Here is a 20,245-nt window from a genome sequence, read left to right on the forward strand (position 1 = left end):
AAATCAAACCCACAAACATAGAATAAAACATAATAATATTTGTACTGTTGATAGGAATGTTTAAACAGAAACAAAATTAAAAAAAAAATTGTTCATTACCTCAGGGTAATTAAATTACAGACATAAATATCAAAATAAAACAAAGATAAGTAATTAAATATTTCTTCAAGGGGAGTCAGCTTCATCCTCTGTGTCATCCCATGTAACCTGCTTCCTATAGAGGACCTCCCATAGATGTTGGTCAATGTTGTAGAAAAAGATGACCTCATCTCCAGCCTTCAAATGACAGTCACCTAAATAATGAATCCACGCGTCAGCAACACATGACAGGCCATTGTTCATGGTAATCATCCATTTCTGATGCCTACCACTACCACGATCCACAACCATATATTTTTTTTATGCAGTTAAATAAATTGAAGCCTCTAGTGACAGAACCTAGGTTAGAAGGAACACGGTGATTAAATATAAGAAGTTAACAATAAATAATATAAAGGATTATGATTAAATTAAGAAACACCTACCAATTGATAATTTTGTTGAATCATATCTTCAGAGACATCAATGGTAAAAACATGATACCTTATGGTTGGGGCTGCCCTTTGGTGTAGAGGTTTCACAACGTCCACACTGAAAGTAGTATTTTTGTCCCTTCCAACAAACCGCATGAGAACACTTTCGTGGATACCATGGGTTCTCCTAAGTTCCTTGAGTCCATCACCAAAATAGAAACGATTACCATATTTATGAAGCTTTATAAAATGTTTGTCTCCTTCGTAATCAAATAACACATAATTTGGATAATTTGGGGACTATTGTCTATGATAAGACAAAGGAACCTCAATGGCATTCTGCACATTAACAATTGAAGCATATTATTTATTTGATATTAACATAAATAACTAAATGTTTAGGGGTGAGATTCGTAACCTGCTGAACATGGAATGACGCTTCAAATCGGTGCACTATTCTCGGTACATGTAAATTTGATGGGCCCTAGATGAGAAACGTTTATGTAATGAGTAAGTGAATGAGTAAGTGAACAAAGATGTACCCATTGAAAGGAGAAGATAAATATCGCAATATCAAACATGTAGTATGAACGAAAAGATCAAGGATAGAAGGATGAATGCTGCATGATGAAGCAAAGTCGAACATATAAGAAGGTAAACATAAAGGATGGAAAAGTTAAACTTACAGCATCAGAAACATTTGATGATGTATTCATAGTGTTTTGTGTTTGGAGAAGTCCTTCGACAAATGGGTGAAGATTTGAGGATACTGGGTGGTTATAGATATATATAATACTGCGTTTTAATTATGGGAGGGGGAGGATGAACAGTTATCAAGAACAGTTAACAATGTACAAAGTAACCGATAACCTTTTACACTTCCCGTGCTAGTTTATTATGGTTACTATTGTTGTGTTTTTATTGCGAGGCTATTACACTTCTCGTGCTAGTCTATGATGACTATTGGTGTATAATTAAATAGTAATAAATAATTACATGCAAAGGTTAAATTTTAAAAAATAATAACAATAACTCTTTATCAAAAACAGTAATTATGTGTATATGGAAAAAATAATGTTTTTTACTTCCCGATGTATGAAATATGAATAGACAGGTAGTGTTTTGACATTGGGAAAATGCATCTCAACAAACATCTAGTAGTGTATTAATTACACGGGAAATTATACGTCAGGAAACATCTGGTAGTGTACTATAATAATTATGAGGGATGATGGATGTGACATCCCATTTCAAAGATTGAAATCAGAATATTGACGATCACTACACAAAGACTATTAATATAATACATGCTGATATCCACAAGATAAAGTGTTAGTAGTCATTAGCACCTGTATAAACACAAATTCCAAAAAATCTGCTGACGGGATTTTGTAGGGGTCTATACGTTACCTTGAAAAGACAAAAGAAAGAAACACAAAAAATCAATATTCATGTAACAACATTATTTGTACACCAAACTAAATTTTCCGGTTAAAGATACAAAAAGGTCTTGCTGAATTTGGATTACTTCAGCAAAGTAACAATCGCCGGTGACTCTGTATTTTGATTACTTCAATTCAGGACAATAAATATTGTAAACAATATCAAAATTTCAACAAAGCTGTATTTGAAATGCCAAACACTATTATTTGTGTAGTTTGTTGGTCTCGGTCAAAATTAAAAATCAATGTCAGTTAGGATATACCAAAATATAAACAAAATTAACTAAACAACAGAATACAAATGGTACAAATGGTGCAACTTAATTTTTCAAATTATTATCTACAAAATGACATGGTTAAACACCCATAGAAAAAAATCATAACCAACAAATGCCAAAGACAATAAAGTAAACAAATATTAGGGCTGACATAGAAGGCTTAGGTAAAATCAAATAAATAAGGGTTGACATAGAAGGATTAGTTATAATACACAGGAAAGGTAGAAGGAAAAAAAAATCATTCACAACTGAGGTAGAACACAAATAAGCAATTTACCCAACAACAATGGATACAAAGAATCGTAGAAATGGTAAAAGGTCGAACCAAATATAATACATAGGAAAGGTAAGGTAAAAGCTAAAGAATAAAAATCATACAAATGGGATGATCATGACTCTAATTTTATGAAAACATGGTAACTGTTTTTCACCTCCTCAGTTACACCTTCACCATCCTGTCAAAATAGAAATACTGAATGATATAAGAAACAACCATTGGTTATCATAAAAATTGCAAGAAAAACAAAGGCATACAATATAATGAAACAAAGAAGGTACTGCTAAAGGCTATGCAGAGGATGCAAGAACACAGGTTTGGATAACAGTGTTGTCTTGCCTTGTGAAGGGTTGCCTGAACATCTTAGATTTCTCCAAATATAATACACAGGAAAGGTAAAGTCTAAAGAAGAAATAATCATAGACATCCACCAAAGAATGTATAAATTAATTTTTGAAATACAAAAGCTGCAAGTAGAATTTTATTTTCCAATATTAATACAAATTGAACCCAAATAAGCAATCTACTCAGCAGAAATGGATACAAAAGGTGCAATTCAATATTTGAAACAACATAATGCACACACAAATAATAAGTATGTGATACAAAATGTACCATTGCTACAAAAGCAAACAAATTATTATCTATAAATGACATTAATAAACACCCACAGAAAAAAATCATAACCAACAAATGCAAAAGACACTAAAGTAACCAATTATTAGGGCTAAGGTAGAACACAAATAAACAATCAACCCAGCAGCAATGGATACAAAAGGTGCAATTTAACTTTTGAAACACAAAAGGTCCAACCAAATATAATACACAGGAAACGTAGAAGCAAAAAAAAAAGGAATGATAAAAAGCACCATCAAGGTAGAAGAACGATCAGGAACACCCTCCAAATCGCATCTGTTGTCATAAAAATCTATCCTTTTGTTCTGTGAGAAAAAAAATAAAAGCTTTAGTGTTATTCGGGTTTGTATGCTCAACAAAGTAGGAGAACGATCAGGAACACCCAAATATTAGGGCTGAGGTAGAACACAAATAAGAAATCTACCCAGCAGCAATGGATACAAAAGGTGCAATTTAACATTTGAAACACAAAAGGTCCAACCAAATATAATACACAGGAAACGTAGAAGCAAAAAAAAAAGGAATGATAGAAAACACCATAAATGTAGAAGAACGATCAGGAACACCCAAACAATTAACCAAAAAAATTAAGCTTTGAAATAACTACAAAGAAAACGTACCTATTGTGATAAAAATCGCTGCTTTTCTTGAGATAAAAATGAAAGCTTTAGTGTTGTCTGAACTACTATGCGAATCAAAGTAGAAGAACGATCAAGAATGATAGAAAGCACCATCAATGTAGAAGAATGATCAGGAACACCCAAACAATTAACCAAAAAAATTAAGCTTTGAAATAACTACAAAGAAAACGTACCTGTTGTGATAAAAATCGCTGCTTTTCTTGAGATAAAAATGAAAGCTTTAGTGTTGTCCGGACTATTATGCAAATCAAAGTAGAAGAATGATCAGGAACACCAAAAGAATTAACCAAAAAAATAAGCTTTGAAAGAACTACAAACATAACGCACCTGTTATGATAAAAATCGTTGCTTTTCTTCAGATAAAAATCAAAGCTTTAGTCTTGTCCGGACTTCTATGTGAAACAAAGTAGTAGAAGGATGAGGAACACCCAAACAATAAACCAAAAAAATTAAGCTTTGAAATAACTACAAAGAAAACGTACCTGTTGTGATAAAAATCGCTGCTTTTCTTGAGATAAAAATGAAAGCTTTAGTGTTGTCCGGACTACTATGCCAATCAAAGTAGAAGAATGATCAGGAACACCAAAAGAATTAACCAAAAAAATAAGCTTTGAAAGAACTACAAACATAACGCACCTATTATGATAAAAATCGTTGCTTTTCTTCCGATAAAAATCAAAGCTTTAGTCTTGTCCGGGCTTCTATGCGAAACAAAGTAGTAGAAGGATGAGGAACACCCAAACAATAAACCAAAAAAAATTAAGCTTTGAAAGAACTACAAAGAAAACACACCTTTGTGATAAAAATCGATGCTTTTCTTGAGATAAAAATGAAAGCTTTAGTGTTGTTTGGGCTTCTATGTGAAACAAAATAGCTCGAAGTATCAGGAACACCCACAAAAAACATGCAAGAAAAGAAATGTTAAAGCAACAAAGAAAACCCCCCGTACACAGGAAGCGAAATGACAAAAAACAAAAAGAAAAAACGCAGAAGACGGGTGGGCAAATGAAGACATATGATGTTAAAAATCTCATCTTTAGCAGAAGACGGGTTCCGTTTATGGGCCTATGCACCTACGGTGATAAAAATCGCCGTTTTGTTGACATAAAAATCAAAGTTTTAGTGTGTTATTCGACCTTCTCTGCGAAAGAAATAACATGCAATATAAGTTTAAGCAAAGGAACATCAGAAAGCTTTGTAGGAGATCAATATAAACGCAACCATACCTCTAAAAATCCAAAAATTGAAGTTTTAGTGTGTTCTTCGAGCTTCTCTGTGAAACGAAAATCATGCAAGAAAAGAAACATCGAAGCAACAACGAAAACGCCCCCGTACTCATCAAAATCGCAGTAATTACTTAACATCAATTTTTTTATAAATAGATGTTGTTAGTATAATGTTAACATCGATTTTGAAAAACTGATGTTAAATAATTACTAATAATTTTTTACAAAATTGATGTTATCGAATGAGTAGATAACATCATTTTTTTAACCATGTTAGTTCTTTTTTTTTAACACTTCAATAACAATAGTCATAGCATAGTCATAGTTCTTTTTTAAGTTGTATTAGGGCTCTCCTCCATGTTAAGAAATGAACACCAAGTCGCCAATATTCTTTCAATATCGCCCAAAATGAACACCAAGCCTCCGCCCGTGACCGCCAAGAAAAAGATGAAGAAGAAGTTGGCCACGTCGGTGGAGAAGCCAGTTCTTTCGTTCGTTTAGCATTGAAAGCAACCAGAGGGTTTGTTCGTTGCCTTTCTTTTATTTCTCTTCGTGCTCTCATCTTTCATCTTCTATTTGTTCATTCTAGAGTCACAAGATGTTGAAGGGTATGTCTCAAGGGTCGATTTCGTGAAGAACAGGTCACTCTCTCTAATCTCATTCGGGTTAGTTATCTTGTTTTTTTTCCTTTCGATTTTGATGCTTTGATTTCTGGATTAGGTGTTAGGGGTTTTCATAACTAAGGAATTTTGCAATTATTTATTTTTTCATTGGGGGTTAGGGTTTTTGCATTGGGGATTTCCTCATTCCAAATTCCATTCAATGTTTACCATATAATTTTCATGCCACCTAGTAGAAAGGCCAACGAAAGGATCCCTTTACTCTGGCTAGGTTCTGTTCAGTTAGGTTAGGTTATCCATTTTTTATTTTCGCGCTACTCTTTGAATGCAATGCATTCGTTTTGACGTTTTTCTTTTCAGGATGTGAATTGTGCGGCAAAACGCTCTTGATATCTCTTGAGGGCCTTGTCGAGGATGGGTTGTTGGAAAAACACGAGCTTCCTCAACCAATGTGAGTTAGCCACCTGGTTTTCAGCTCTATTTTTTTTTGTGTTCCCTGTTTCCCCTGTCTTATTGTTAAATCAATGTAGTGATGCAAAGCGGGTTAATTTTTGGCTCGTTGCTGAACTTAAGGATCCTTTAATTTTTGTTTACACTTACAACATTGTTACTGCTTGTAGTTATATTTTCTTCCTTTAATTTTTTGGCTCGTTGCTGATCTTAAGGATCCTTTAATTTTTGTTACTCTTCCTTTATGGCATTATTCTATTTTCTTTCCATCATTCAAATATTTAGATTCTTTTGTGTGTCGTATTTTATTTTTTGTTAATTTTCCTCTTGCTGAAATTCTCTGTGTAGGCTGCAGATAGGCTCATTTCAAGTGAAGGGAAACTCAAAACACAGCTTGAGAATTTTTGAAGGGATCCTGACATATCATGTGAGACACTCATTTATTGAAAATATATTAAACTGGGAAAAATAAATAAAATCTAGAAGCTTGTTGTGATGGGAAATTTCAACACTTTCCATTTCCTTCTTCGATCTCATTCGGGTTAGTTATCTTCTTCACCCTTTTTACACAGTCAATTAATATTAAGCGTTGATGTTTGTATCTTAGTGAGTTTGTTGAATGAATCTTTTAGTTTTATATGCCCAGTTGGTGTAGCAAGACTAGATCTTTATCGTACAAGTAATTGCCAAAGGGGGATTGTGAAAAAAATTGTTTGATTTAACCTATGCATGGAAATTACATGCAATTAATGTTAACTGGTATTGTTGTTGGGGCTTTTCTATGGCATTTTCTTGTGTTAAAAAAGATTCAAGCAATTTTTGGAGGTCACATCCAATTTTCCATTCTCAAGTTAATAAACTCTATGTATGGTATTAGTTTAGCTTTCATATATAGTATAAAAGAATTTTCCATTCTTAAGTTAATAAACTCTAACATACATATATTTTTTTATTTTGATTACTCCCTAAACTCAATGTGTCATTGTCTCCTCATTTTGAATTTAAATTAAAAATATTAATTTATTAATATATATATATATATATATATATATACACATATTATAATCTAATTGTTTTCATATTTTTTTATATATTATAATATGAATTTTCATAAATTAAACTTGTTTTGCAATTGATTTTCAAGTTATCAAACATAATATAATGTAAAATTCAAATATTCTTCATTAAATTAATAATGAATGAAAAGTTGAAAGAAAAATATCTTGCTTTTTGCCCTTTAAACAAAGGGATCAATATGTTAAAATATAAACTTTTAATTTATTGTTGCTCCTCTGCAACTGGATCGTGCTATTTAAGTTTCTCTCGATCATTATTGTTAAATATGTATATTTTTCTTTATGTTATTTAAAATAAACATTTTGAATTTGTGTAATACAAGCAATTTTCTGGAATTTAATCGCTAGTCCTAACTTGATTTATGTGCCTTTTCATCAATATTTGCATAATTTGGCTTCAAAGGATCTCTCAAGAGTGGCTCAGCTAATAAAGGAGCTATATGTTCTATTGAGTCAAGTTCATTTCATTAGCTTGGCTCTTGTATTTTAGTTCTTGTTTTTCTAAATAATTTGCTTAACTTTTACTTGCTTTTCATATAGCTGCTAGTTTGCCTTTAGATTTTGTGCAAATCCTCATTGTTTTGAGCTTGATAATGTCAGGTAAGTAGTACTGAGATTCACTTTAGGCATTTCATGATGTTTTTCTCCCTTCTATTATATAATGAAGCAATTTTTAAAAGTTCAATTAAAAGAAAGCACATCCAAAAATTATGTTTTTATTCTTTTGTTTAAGTCTTCTATACATAAAGGGTTCTCTTTGGATATAAATATAGAAAAGAAAGGTTAGGTTAAATATGTTTTTACTCCCTATAAATATAGAAAATTTTGGTTTTATCCTTTAGTTTTCTTTTTGGAGAATGATAAAAAAAATATTAATGAAGTGACAATACTATTTGTATTTTTAATGAAGATAAGTTAGTCAAATGTGTATTGTTATTGATACGGTCGCAATCTACCATTCGACGGGAGGACGAGGCGAAAAGAAAAAGGACATCTTCTCATGAAGAAAAATGCGTGGAAGTCGCCACCAACGTTTATTCGAGAAAACGTTAGAAAAATCAAAAAGGGGTTTGCGAATTTCAAAGAAAAGGGGTTCGGGAATTGTTTACGTGCGGGGAAGGTATTAGCACCCCATGCGTCCATCACAAGAGACGATAACCTTTAATCGAGTGGGCAAGAACGTGACTTCGACATTATTATTTTCCCTTTTTATGTTTTTTTTTTTATTTTCTGGGGTCAACATGGGTGTTGCCCTTGCTCCTACGTATCCTCAAGTGCGATGAGGAATTCAGACCTACGTAGTTCTTAAAAGCACAAAAGTTGTGTGTTGAGTTGATTTTAAACTTTTGAAAGGTTCATTTTAACCAACAAAAATAAAAGAGACCGTTAAGGCATTGGACCTTGAACGGATTCAAGCGACCTTTATGGATAAAAATTCAATTACATGACGATTTCATCTTGATTTCACTTATTAACTTTCAATCTCTTGAAAAGATGATTTGTGACGTAAATGATCAGTCAAAATTCACTTTACAAGAAAAAAAGAGATTACTGATGGTAGAAGAATGAGATGAAGATGTGCAAAGCAACAAAGAGGACCCCTAAGGGTGCATAGGTCGTATCCAAATCCTTAAAACAAATACTAATTGAATGACGAACGAAGAACATCAAACGAAGAACGATGTAGAAGTCGATTACGATTGCAATTCGATAGCGCCTCGGCCTCGCTTTTCTCTTCTTTCTTCTCCTTCTCTCTGATTTTCCCTGAAACCTCTCAATGTTTGAAACCTGAACCCTTTCTTTAGCCCCCCCTCACGCCTATTTATAGGAAATGAGGGGGCTTGGGACTTTGGCAGCTCACCAAGGCGAGCTGGAGCTCGCCCAGGTGAGTTGTTGCTTCAACCTGAAGTAACCTTGGTCGCCCAGGTGAGTTGGTTACTTCATCCCTAAGCTATTTGGGGGCCCAAGCAAGCCAGAGGCTAGCCTGGGCGAGCCAGAGTCCAAAAAAAAAAAGCTAAAAATGATCCTTTTGCCCTCCCCTTTTGATGTAAACCCATTTGCACAAGGGTTGAAGATGGATCTTCAAAGGTTTTTTTTTTATGAAATTTATTGAATGAGAGAGAAAGTGAAGAGTTTATGGAGGGTTGAATGTAAGGTATTTGGTTCAAAGTTTGAATGTGTTTGGATGGAAAATAAAGATGATAACAATGGTGTTCAAGTAGGATTAAAGAATGAAGGTTTATAAAGATGAAGAAGGAAAATAAAGAAGGGGGTTGGAAGAATCACTCCTCCGGAATTGGTGTCACACACAAGGTGGTGTTCCTTGATTAACCAATTTCTTGAATCACTCAAGTAACTATGGAGATTCACTCTCACACTTTAGAAGGTGATTAAAAACTCAAATTCAAGGTCTATTTTCTTATTAGAAAATATGCAGCCTATAAAGAGGAATGACATCAAGTTGGTTACACAAGTGAAATGATCACCAATAACAACAATTGATGGTGTCATTAAACCTAATTAAAACTAGAATTGATAACAACAATTGATGGTGTCATTATACCTAATTAAAACTAGAATTAAGACACATAAACATATGGAAAATTGTGCAACTCCTTGGTCAGCCAAGAGGCAGCCATAATCCTAGAGTTTTCACCTTATTAAACCTTAATTTCTTTAAATTAAAACAAGCCCATAAGTGGTGCAAATCTCAAGAGAATTGACAGCCACTTTAACACAAGTTTGAGCCTTTATTTCAACTAACAAAATGCTAATAAAACCACTCAACAAAAGTGGCACCCTCTACTCTTCTTGGAACATAGTGCAATTAACAATCCGAAGCTTCTCCACTTGTAACTTGGGCCCAAATTCAAATAGCATGGTTAACACTTGTTGAAGAGTTTCCTTGGTCTTCTTTGTTCTAGCCGTTGTCATAGGTCCTCCAAGTCCTTCTAAAGGTTCCTTGCCCTTATTCCTTGCCTTGTCCTCATCACCTTTGGGTATTTTTCACATTCTTCCCCAAAACGTCGAATGATCTTTCATCTTACGCGGTAACTGGTGTCGAATAGTTCAATTCGGCTAGCGAAAATCAAAACATCAATGAATGATAATCCCTAGACAAAATTACGGTTTGACAGATACTATTTTATAATTTTCTTGATCCTTATGTGTGAATAACCTTGAACAGTGTATATTTTGAATGAAAGAGGGTAGTTGTTAAGTCTCATAGGCTATTTGTCAATTTTCAATTTTGAGGTCTTTTATTTATACTATCATTTAAATTTGTTTCTAGATTAATATTATGAGATTGTAAGTAATGTGATATTGTAATGAAAATAATATTTTTAAATATTTTAATTTAAAATTAATATATTTTTTATAAATTGATTATGGTTGCTTTATTGTAAAACATACAAAATTTTTAAAAAAATTATATAAAACATCGGTTGGTTTAAAACCGATGTAGAAAGTGTCATTAGGTTTCGGCCAAAATTGATGTCGTAAGCACATTCAACATCGATTTTGCCAAGAATCGATGTTGTAAATGTAGTTTTTACATCGGTTTTGTCAGAACTAATGTAGAAAGCGTTTCAGAATACACAATTCAACATCAACTTTTTTTAGAGCAGATGTTGTTATGTACCTTACAATATCGGTTTTGATCAAAACTTATGTGTTTGTAGTTTTTGCTTCACTTATGTTTTTGTAGTTTTTACTTCTTTTTTTTATATTTGTTAGTATACGACATCGGTTTTGGTAATAACCATTGTCGTGTAGTATATGTTAAAAAATCGATGTTAATGTTGATAATGTTAACGTTGATAGTTTCAACATGAGTTAAAAATCGATGTTAAAAATAAAAAACAACTGATATTGAAAACCTACTTTCTAATAGTGCTTTTAAAGGGAAAATAAAAGTAGAAAATAAACAACAACACTTAAAAGTTAAAACCAGTTCATATAATATTTTCAATAATTACTAAGAGAGAAAAAGAAAGAATTAAAGAGGTAAACTAAACAAACAGCACATACTACTTTTGCTATTAAAAGAAAAATTAGACCAACAACAGCTCATGGGCTTTGATCCAGTATAATGATAACAACCATATACACACATTCCATAGTTAAGCAAATGATTGGTTTCGGCTTAGGAGCATCAATCATTACACATGTGTTCAATACTCCCTTTCTCACCAACTTAGTTGTATTGCAAATTTGCAATATTTAACTTGAGTCTCGGAATGTAAAAGAACATCTTATCGACAATGCACGTGATTTATATTTACAAGTTATAACAATGTGTATGTAGTAGGAATAAGAACAACTAGTGACATTTGTTTGTTCTTATTCCTTTCGACATAATAAACTTTTTTGCTCCACTTTACTATGGCTAATAGTTATCCACTAATCCTGCATTCCTGCTTGCACCAATGGTCGATTACATCGAGTCAATGCAGTCAAATTTTTCATAAAACAAATATTAACCGATGCTCTTAAAGTATTAATTAAAGAAATAAAATATTTTTTTATTGAAAGATACAACATTATGTGATCTACGATTTTTTTTATACTCTCTTATAATCTTTACAATAAATATTTTTTTTCTTTTATTTTTTTAATTAATGTCCTAAAGACATTATTTAACAATACCCTAAACTTAAATATCTATTCACAAAACAAAAATTGTAACTTTTGATACAATGATCATACTGAAGTTTGAGCTTGTGATCTTTTGCAAACTATTCAAGCTCCCACCATTCTGGGGGAAAAAAATTGTATCAACAATATTCCTGCAGGCAAACATTTGTAACTTTTATTCATAGTATAGTCAAATATAAAATCCTCAAACATCGCTCTAAATTTCAATGATTGAATGGATGCGTAACTTTCCTATACAGAACATTAGAGGGTTTAAATAGATATTTGATTACCAGGAATGTTGCAGTTCCATTTTTTCACTTCATAATTAATATTGGAAGAATATTGAATAATGATATTTTTAAGTAGCAAGTGAAGAATTCTTTCTTAATTTTTTTCAAAAGGGTACGTAGTTCTGCAGGGTTGCTATTACTAGATCATCTTCATGATACAAAACATATAAGGCCTTGAAATTTTGAAATAGTAGTCAATAGGCTAAACTCCGACGATTATTACACCCATAACTGAATGAAAAATATTCACAATCTAAAGGGCTCTAACTTGTTTTCTTTCAGTCTCCTCCAATGTGGGCTGGCATAATGCATATAGAAAACTATTTGAGTTATTGATTATGCAAAAGTTAGCCAAATCTACAGCAACATTATATACTATGTAGATGTCAATATAATTTTGGTAGGTTTTTATGCAACCCACTATGGCCAAAAATATTAGGCCAAAATGGGGAAAAGGACCCAGCATGATAACAAGCCAACATTCAGTGATTTTACATTACGGGAAGGAAATAAACTGTACATATTGCACACATAAAATAGTTAAGTACTACACAACATTACATCACAAATTGAAATTAGCCAACCGTGCAATCTGGTCTTTGCCAAGAAGAGATTTCTCATTTCTTCATGTTCTTATTGAAATAGGGTAAGGAGGTTCAGGTTACCGTACGTTGAAGAAACCCAGCAAAGGTACCTTTGGATGCAAACCCTGTAATAAATAGGACATAAGATTGTTTCAGATTAACATGTGGAACTAAACACCGCCCTGTCTTATCTTTTCCTTTAACCTTCTTCCCTTGTTTCTTGGCCAAACGCACATGTCTTGGTGATGCAAAGTTCTCATCACACAATTCTGGTTCTTCCTTAATAGTTGAAAGCTTAGCCCTCAGAATCTCCTCCATGTCCTACCTCGAGTCGGTTCGCAAGCTTTTCCTGCTCGTGCAAGGCACCGATCGCCATATTTTCCTGCATGCCCTCCTCATTCTTGCTTCTAATTTCAATTTTCAACAATGTACATATCCACTAACACATCACACATTAATAAAACTATGCCTATTGATGATATATACCTTGAGTGACCTTATGAAATCTGAGTTGTCAAATTTAGTTCTAACTCTTCTCTCTCTCTCTCTCTATATATTACTAAGAAAAGAAGAGAGGGTATGTGTATGCAATATGATCAAGGGAATTTCCTTGAGTAATCAGATTAGTTGGATAGCTAGCAGCTATTGAAAGGGGGCACAAAAAATTGTGATTGCCTACAAAAGCAATAATCGTCATTCCTTTACAACTATGTTTTAATCATAATGAGCTTATAAATTATAGTTTTTTTCCAACCGAACTAACATTATATTTCATTAGAAATCATTCAAAGGATTAAGTTCAGATCCCACTCATTATCTTTTTGAGTAGGTAATAATAATTAACAACACTTTTGTGTTCAGGGTCTAACTACAAATTTTCAAAATGAACTTCACTAAAGCAAAAATTGTAGGCTAGCTACTGCTACAATATTCCCAGTGCTCGGTTGTCAATGTCAATTGCTGTCGTTGCTCTCTATGTTTTTTTTCTTTCTTTTATTTAGTGCATGTTTAAAATACGGTACACGAATTTCGAAAGTAAATTGAATGATACACAAAATCAATTTTTTTAAAAAAAGGATGTGAATATTTTTACAAACTTTATTTTGTTTCAACCGTTCGTTTGCAACCGAAAAACAAACATGTACTAGTTGCTTTAAAATTTGTGTTTGAAGATTGAACAACGCGAGCAAAGACGAAATTCAAATGGCAACGGTGGTAATCTGCCACAAAATCCTTGTACCTCCAATCCTTTATTAAGATATGATGGTACACATAGTGTTCTCTAATTATTGTTCTTCATTCCTGTGTAGGAGTTCGCCCCCAGTAACTACTGCAGAATTGACCCACCTGACTAGTGGCTAATTCGTTATACACGAAGCCCTTTATTTCTTCTAGTATAAATGCTGAATTTGGTCCTCTCATGTCTCAAGGATAGGACACTTTTACTGTTTTACATTATTATTTTAAATCTTTTAATCAACAAAGTAGTAACATTTAAATATACAAAATTATCACGAAGTTTAGTTTTTTTTTTATCATTATTTTAGTCCTTTACTTGGACAATTTTAGTGATAATTTTGTGTTTAGTGGAAGTATTTTTGGAATTATTAATTTGATAGACTTTAATATTTGAAGGACTAATTTAAAAACAAAATTTTTGGTTTAAAAAAACAATTTTTTTAAAAAAGTAATGTAATTATACCTCACAATTTTTCAAATATACTTAATTGAAGTCTCAACTTTCCTACTCTTAAAATTAGTCAGGGACGTAGGAGTAGGACCGTAGTAAAATCTCATATTAATTGTACCTGAAAAGATTTTAATTTTTATTTATTATAAAGAAAATGCATGAATGAGAAAACCATCTTTGTAATTGACACGATGACATGTAATTAATCTTTTATATAAATTTATTTATTCTTTTTAGTAGAATGTATTCATTGTTACATTATTTACCTTTATTCCATGCATATCCTCTCCTTTCTCCACTTACTTCATGTTATCGCCTGTGTTCAAATAACTGGTAAGTTTTCAGGCTCGGGCTATTATATATTCTGTATTGAATTAAAGTTTTAAATTAGATCATGGTGTGAGAAAAAAATGGATTAAAGTCACTTTTGATGGTGAATACAAACAACTTGAGTCACGTAGAACAAAAGTTGCATTCAATCGTCTCATTTTAAGGTGGACTTAAATTCCTAGGAGAAGATGAACGAATAGCCCGTGTTTTTGTTTCTTTTTCTGCTTCATGAATCATATATTGTTTACTCTTAATTTAGTTGTGGGGTTTTGTATGGGCTTGTGCTTTTTATCTGCTTCTACAGCTCCAAGAAACCTCTGTTTTAATAATCTTAATCTATATGTATATAAAAACTGTCTGGTCGGCGTTATGTGTCAAAGACGGAACAGTTTGTACTTTTTTTTTTAATGTATTTTAGTTTTGTTTCAAAAAATTTAAATATTTTATTCTAATAGTATTTTTTTTTCTCTTACTCTTTCTTTTACTAAAAAACTGTGTATTGTACGGATTCCAATATAGTTTAGTTAATTAGTCATTGCCACAAAGAAGTGTGATATACTTCTCGGTTCCATGGAAATTAGCCATGAGATGATGAGAGGTAGTTCGTGGTCTTGATTGAGTTTGAGGCTTTTGTTACTAATAATAGATGTGCGCAAATTTAACCTGCGAATGTTAAGGGTATTTTTCTTAACTTCTTTTTGTCAAAAATCTCAGTCTTACTTACCTTAAGAACACAATTTCTTTATTAATAGTTATATAAATGACACTTCATCTTTTTACTTGATATATACATTGTTAAAAATAAAAATAAAAAAAATTTTATAATTATTTATAGATACTAATTTGGAAACTACCAACTACACTAATTTTTATGTAAAAAAAACTAACTACACTAATTTTAGATAAACATATTAATTTGGAATCATTCCGTTCAGACCATCCCATAACAGGTCATTATATTTTTGAGCCAGATCAAACTGGGCGAATTTAATACACAAAACAAGTTTCTGTTGTAGGTAAGTAGGAGTTTTAATAAATAAAAAGAATAAGTTTTCATTGTTATTATTATTTTGCACACCTACAGTCCTACTATTCAGCGGAAACGAAGTTTTCATTATGTATATGGTGTACGTATACACAGTTAACTGACATAGATGGATGATCAACTATGTTAATTTTCAGCTCTTGTTTGCTGAAGAGGGTGGATCGAGTTGATCAACTGGTTGAAATAAAAAAGGTGAGGATCTTCCATCCCAGCTATCACATGAATGATCAATTTAAATTATTTTCCCTCTTTTTTAATTTGCATTACTGTTTCAAGTAAGCATAATGCTAAAGAGACATCTTGGGTAAGAATTTGATGTTATGATTTATGGAGATATAAGATTAGTTGGGTGGTTAAGAAAAAAGAGAAAGAGATAAAAGTGGCAGGTTCAATCTTTTCTGATCACAAAAATTAACAATCTAACAATCAACATTTGCTGATATTTTTTTTTTTTTTTCCTTCCAAAAGATAAGGCCAAATTTAAGACTTGTGATTCGAGACATTTATGAAGTTGTTTTGCCTGTGACAGATTTTAGCCCTACATGAATGCTCTGGCAATTCTGAGTATTAATCAGTTGAGTTGGAAGATTGTGTTTTCATCTTACATGACTTGTACTATTGTAATGGTAAAGAGGGAAGGGTCTTTCCAAGCTACGCAGCAGAAATACAGGCACAAGGAGATTATTTTCACTTGCATTGTATAGTTGGATGCAACTGTTATTTTGTATGGAACTAACCATCTTTTGCACAAGAAGCATATGCTATATGGGCAAGGAAGGGGTTGTTGGACGATTATACATCGGAGTCATTTCAATGCATAATTTAACTTTGGTAGACCTTAAACTTTCACTTTATTACTAATTACTAATGTTTGGAGAACTTTTAAGCTGCAGGGTATAACTAAATTGACCTTCAATGCTCTATGGCAGCTAAGCCGTTGGTGCAAAAGTTACTTGGCATCTTCTCCTATGATAATCCCATTGTACACAATTTGATTCTGGAAATTAAGTTTTGTCGAGTTGAAACAATCTGAAATCTCTTTATTGGGATTGCACACTGGGTCTCAAATTTTTCTTATTTTTTTTAACTAATCATGTCCATAATTAGCGAGTTCGCAGAGTAACTACTTTCAGAATCGGGTGTAGACTATACTAGTATATTGGTTAGTGGGAAGTAAAAGCACACTCTTCTTAGTTCCTTCCTGTATGTTTGTGTGTTAAACCGTTTCAAAGATGCTTAGTTTATGGCCTGAAAATGAGTGTAATGGAGACAATTGAATTACACCAAAGAATTTCACGCAAGTATGGCAGCATTAGTCATAGTGCGAGGTATATATTTGCAAGTACATTATGACGTTCAAAGTCCTGCTTAAGTAGAAAAATTAACACTCAGAGTAATATCCTCCTATGCTATAATAGTTAAATAGAAGAGGGTAGCTTTTAGGATTTAAGCAATAGGAACTAATTAAATCCAATTACACAACTAATTTGGGCTTGTTAGGAACTTTAAAGCTCAATGACAAGCAATATGTGTGGTCAATTCTTTGATTCTAGCACGTGCTGTGTAACTGTGTTGATGAAAGTTTGCATTTTATAATCATACACGTATACTCTTGTACTAACAAAAAATTTGTGAACGGATCTTTATCCAAAAGACAAAAAAATTGTAAATGGATTGCATATTTCTTTGAAAATTAGCAAAACAAAGAAATATTTACTCTTACATCATAAATTTGATTTTTTAAGAGGAAATTTGATTTATTTATAGACCATGGTTCATTAATTATAAGAAAAAAGTAGGCGTAAAATTATTAATGAATGAGTTAAGTCATGTTTGAGTAAACTTATGGGACTCCAAAACTACATTTGAAAAATGAATCAAAGGTTTATTTATGCATTAAAAGTGCATTCAAATGCATGTTATAATAACTTAGATAATAATACAAATACCAATAGCTCAGGACCTCTATATTGTATTTAATTCTTACACATAAAAAAATAAATGATAATCCAAACATATACTTAGTATAATAATACTTATATGTTCATGAATTTTATCGTAATTTTGATTCATTGGTTATTTTTCCCATTAAAACGATTTTTTTTTTCTTTTTTGCGTCAGGCTAGCCAAAATTTTACCCTACATGCATTTGTGGATAGAATAGGTCTGCTATTGTAAACAAATGGCAGCCGCACATTTTTTTTGGTAGTTGGATGAAAGAAAGAAAAAAACGATCGAGAAGCATAATAATCTTAAATTTTAGGAAAAAAAAATTCAGCCACAAATCTGTTTTAACTTTCTTTTTAACTTTAACAAAAAGTAAAATTATAAAAAAAATCGTGATATACACTTGTGATATCATCACAATAAACCGAACCCGATTATTTGAATTGGTCTATTAAACATGGTTTATTTGACACTTCTACCTATGTTATCATATTTTTAATATTATAAATAAAAATATACATACAAAGAGTGGGTTTTACTTATTTACTTTATTTTTTATGAGGGGAAGAGGATATATCAGTAGCTTTTACCTATACAAATTTCTAGCATGTGTTTTTTTTGGACCAAATACTCCTGGTATTTTGTATCCTCTTCCTTGTGTGTGTGTGTATATATATATATATATCATGAATTGGTTGTTTAAAAAAAGTAGGTTTTTATTATTTTTCATTCTCTCAATTAAATATCCTCGATATTCTTTTTCTCTTTTAAGTGTATATTTACATTATTCTTGTGATTAGTAAAAAAAACTCTCTCAATCATATCAAATTATTTTATTTTATATCAATGAGTTTGCTAACAACAAATTCCTCGATGTTTCTTTTCTAACACATTCTATTTTATTGATTAAAATTATGAAATTATTAGTAAAATTCATTAAATAAGAGAAAATAAAGGTTGAGTAATAGAGTGAGTGTGCATCGGAAAATGCACTCTATTCTTTTATTATTAAAAGAATAGTTAACAATAATTGATGTAATAACGAAAATAGGGTGCATATGAAACGAATAAATGAATAGAAAATAAGAAACCTGAAAGGGTAGGAAAAGTGACTAAATTTAGAAAAAATGGCGTGCAGGAAGCCAGGAACAGAACCCTACAGGTGGTGTAACATTACAGCGCTACACAGCATGGGCTAGTTTGGTGGTTTATCCGTTTATATCAGTTATGACCTGTTAATGTGATCCTCAGACAGTGCCATGAAATAATAAACATGATGACGATATGGCAACAGGCAAGCCAAGTAGAGAAAAGTTTCTGAAACTTTATTCTACTTTTTACTTTATTTTCTCCAAATCATAAGTATGATAAAGATAATTTTATTTAAATTGTATAAAATACATGTAATTATATATTTAAATTTTTAATTTTAATTGATTTATGTGCTTAATGATATTTTTTATTACAATTATAGTAGGCGGAGAAACGACACTGCTTCGAGGAGTGCACGTGACACCCATAACTCACTTTCTTGTTCCTACTATTATTCTCCCTTCTCCAAATTCAAGGCATGGGGTGGCTATCCGATAAAAAATGAATCCATCCAGAAAAATATTATAAAAATCCATTCTTCTTTTTCCTTCTTCTCACTTCCACACATTTCTTCCACTTTACGGACTCCCTGCTTTCTTTATTCTTTATTCATCAATAACGAGTAATGTTATATGTTTTTTTATTACTCACCTTTCTATAATTTTATTTTTTAATATATATATATATATATATATATATATTTAATATCTTATCTTAATAGCACAACCTACATTCTTTTTTTTTTAATTTTTATAAAAATCCATTGTAGGAAAGTTTAACATTTTTTAAAACTCATAAGGAATCTTGAAAAAAAAAATTACTTACGGAACTAAGTCTTTCCAAACAAATATTACACCATACATATATAAACTTATGAATTAAACTTCTACCTACACATTTCAAAATGAAGTTATTCGTGAACCGTGTTTATAGTTTAAAATTGTTGTAATTGGTCGAAGTTGAGACATAGCGATCAATAATGAAACCAAATTACATTAATTTAAGATTGAAAACACTCCACTAAAGGAAAATGATGATTAATGGTAGGTTGAATAAATGGGTTTGGATATTTTTTTTGGAGTTGGCTGAATTGGGAGCCGTCATGAAATCCGAAATAGAAGTGAAAGAAAAGAAGGGGGCAATAAGCGTAGTAAAACCTCCCTCCCATCCAAGATCGACAACTGTCTTTGTTGTCTGTTTTGGGTACCAACAAAGCCAAACCCACTTGCTCAGTTTAGTTTGCTTTTTTATATATTAAATGCACAAATTGCTGCCAGAATCGGAGTGAATCTAATCTCGCATCGCGTGTAAAATCCAATAAAATACTATTTTATTATTAAAATGTACTACTATTGATGTTTTTGTTATCATAAAGATTATAAGAATTTAGATTAAATATATGAATAATATAAGCTTTTATTATGTTTTAATTTTTATGTATTATGAGTATATTATTATCAATTAATCA

The 20,245-nt window shown here is 31.7% G+C and overlaps 1 long non-coding RNA gene across 1 annotated transcript; it reads left to right on the plus strand.

Moving 5' to 3' along the window:
• Positions 1-5,353: 5,353 nt before the first annotated feature.
• LOC114369217 lies at positions 5,354-6,578 on the plus strand. The gene is made up of 3 exons (XR_003657559.1): positions 5,354-5,677; positions 5,993-6,083; positions 6,431-6,578. It is a non-coding gene; the product is annotated as an uncharacterized LOC114369217 (long non-coding RNA).
• Positions 6,579-20,245: the final 13,667 nt, after the last annotated feature.

The sequence above is a fragment of the Glycine soja genome, chromosome 10 (assembly GCF_004193775.1).
Source record: "Glycine soja cultivar W05 chromosome 10, ASM419377v2, whole genome shotgun sequence".
NCBI lineage: Eukaryota > Viridiplantae > Streptophyta > Magnoliopsida > Fabales > Fabaceae > Glycine > Glycine soja.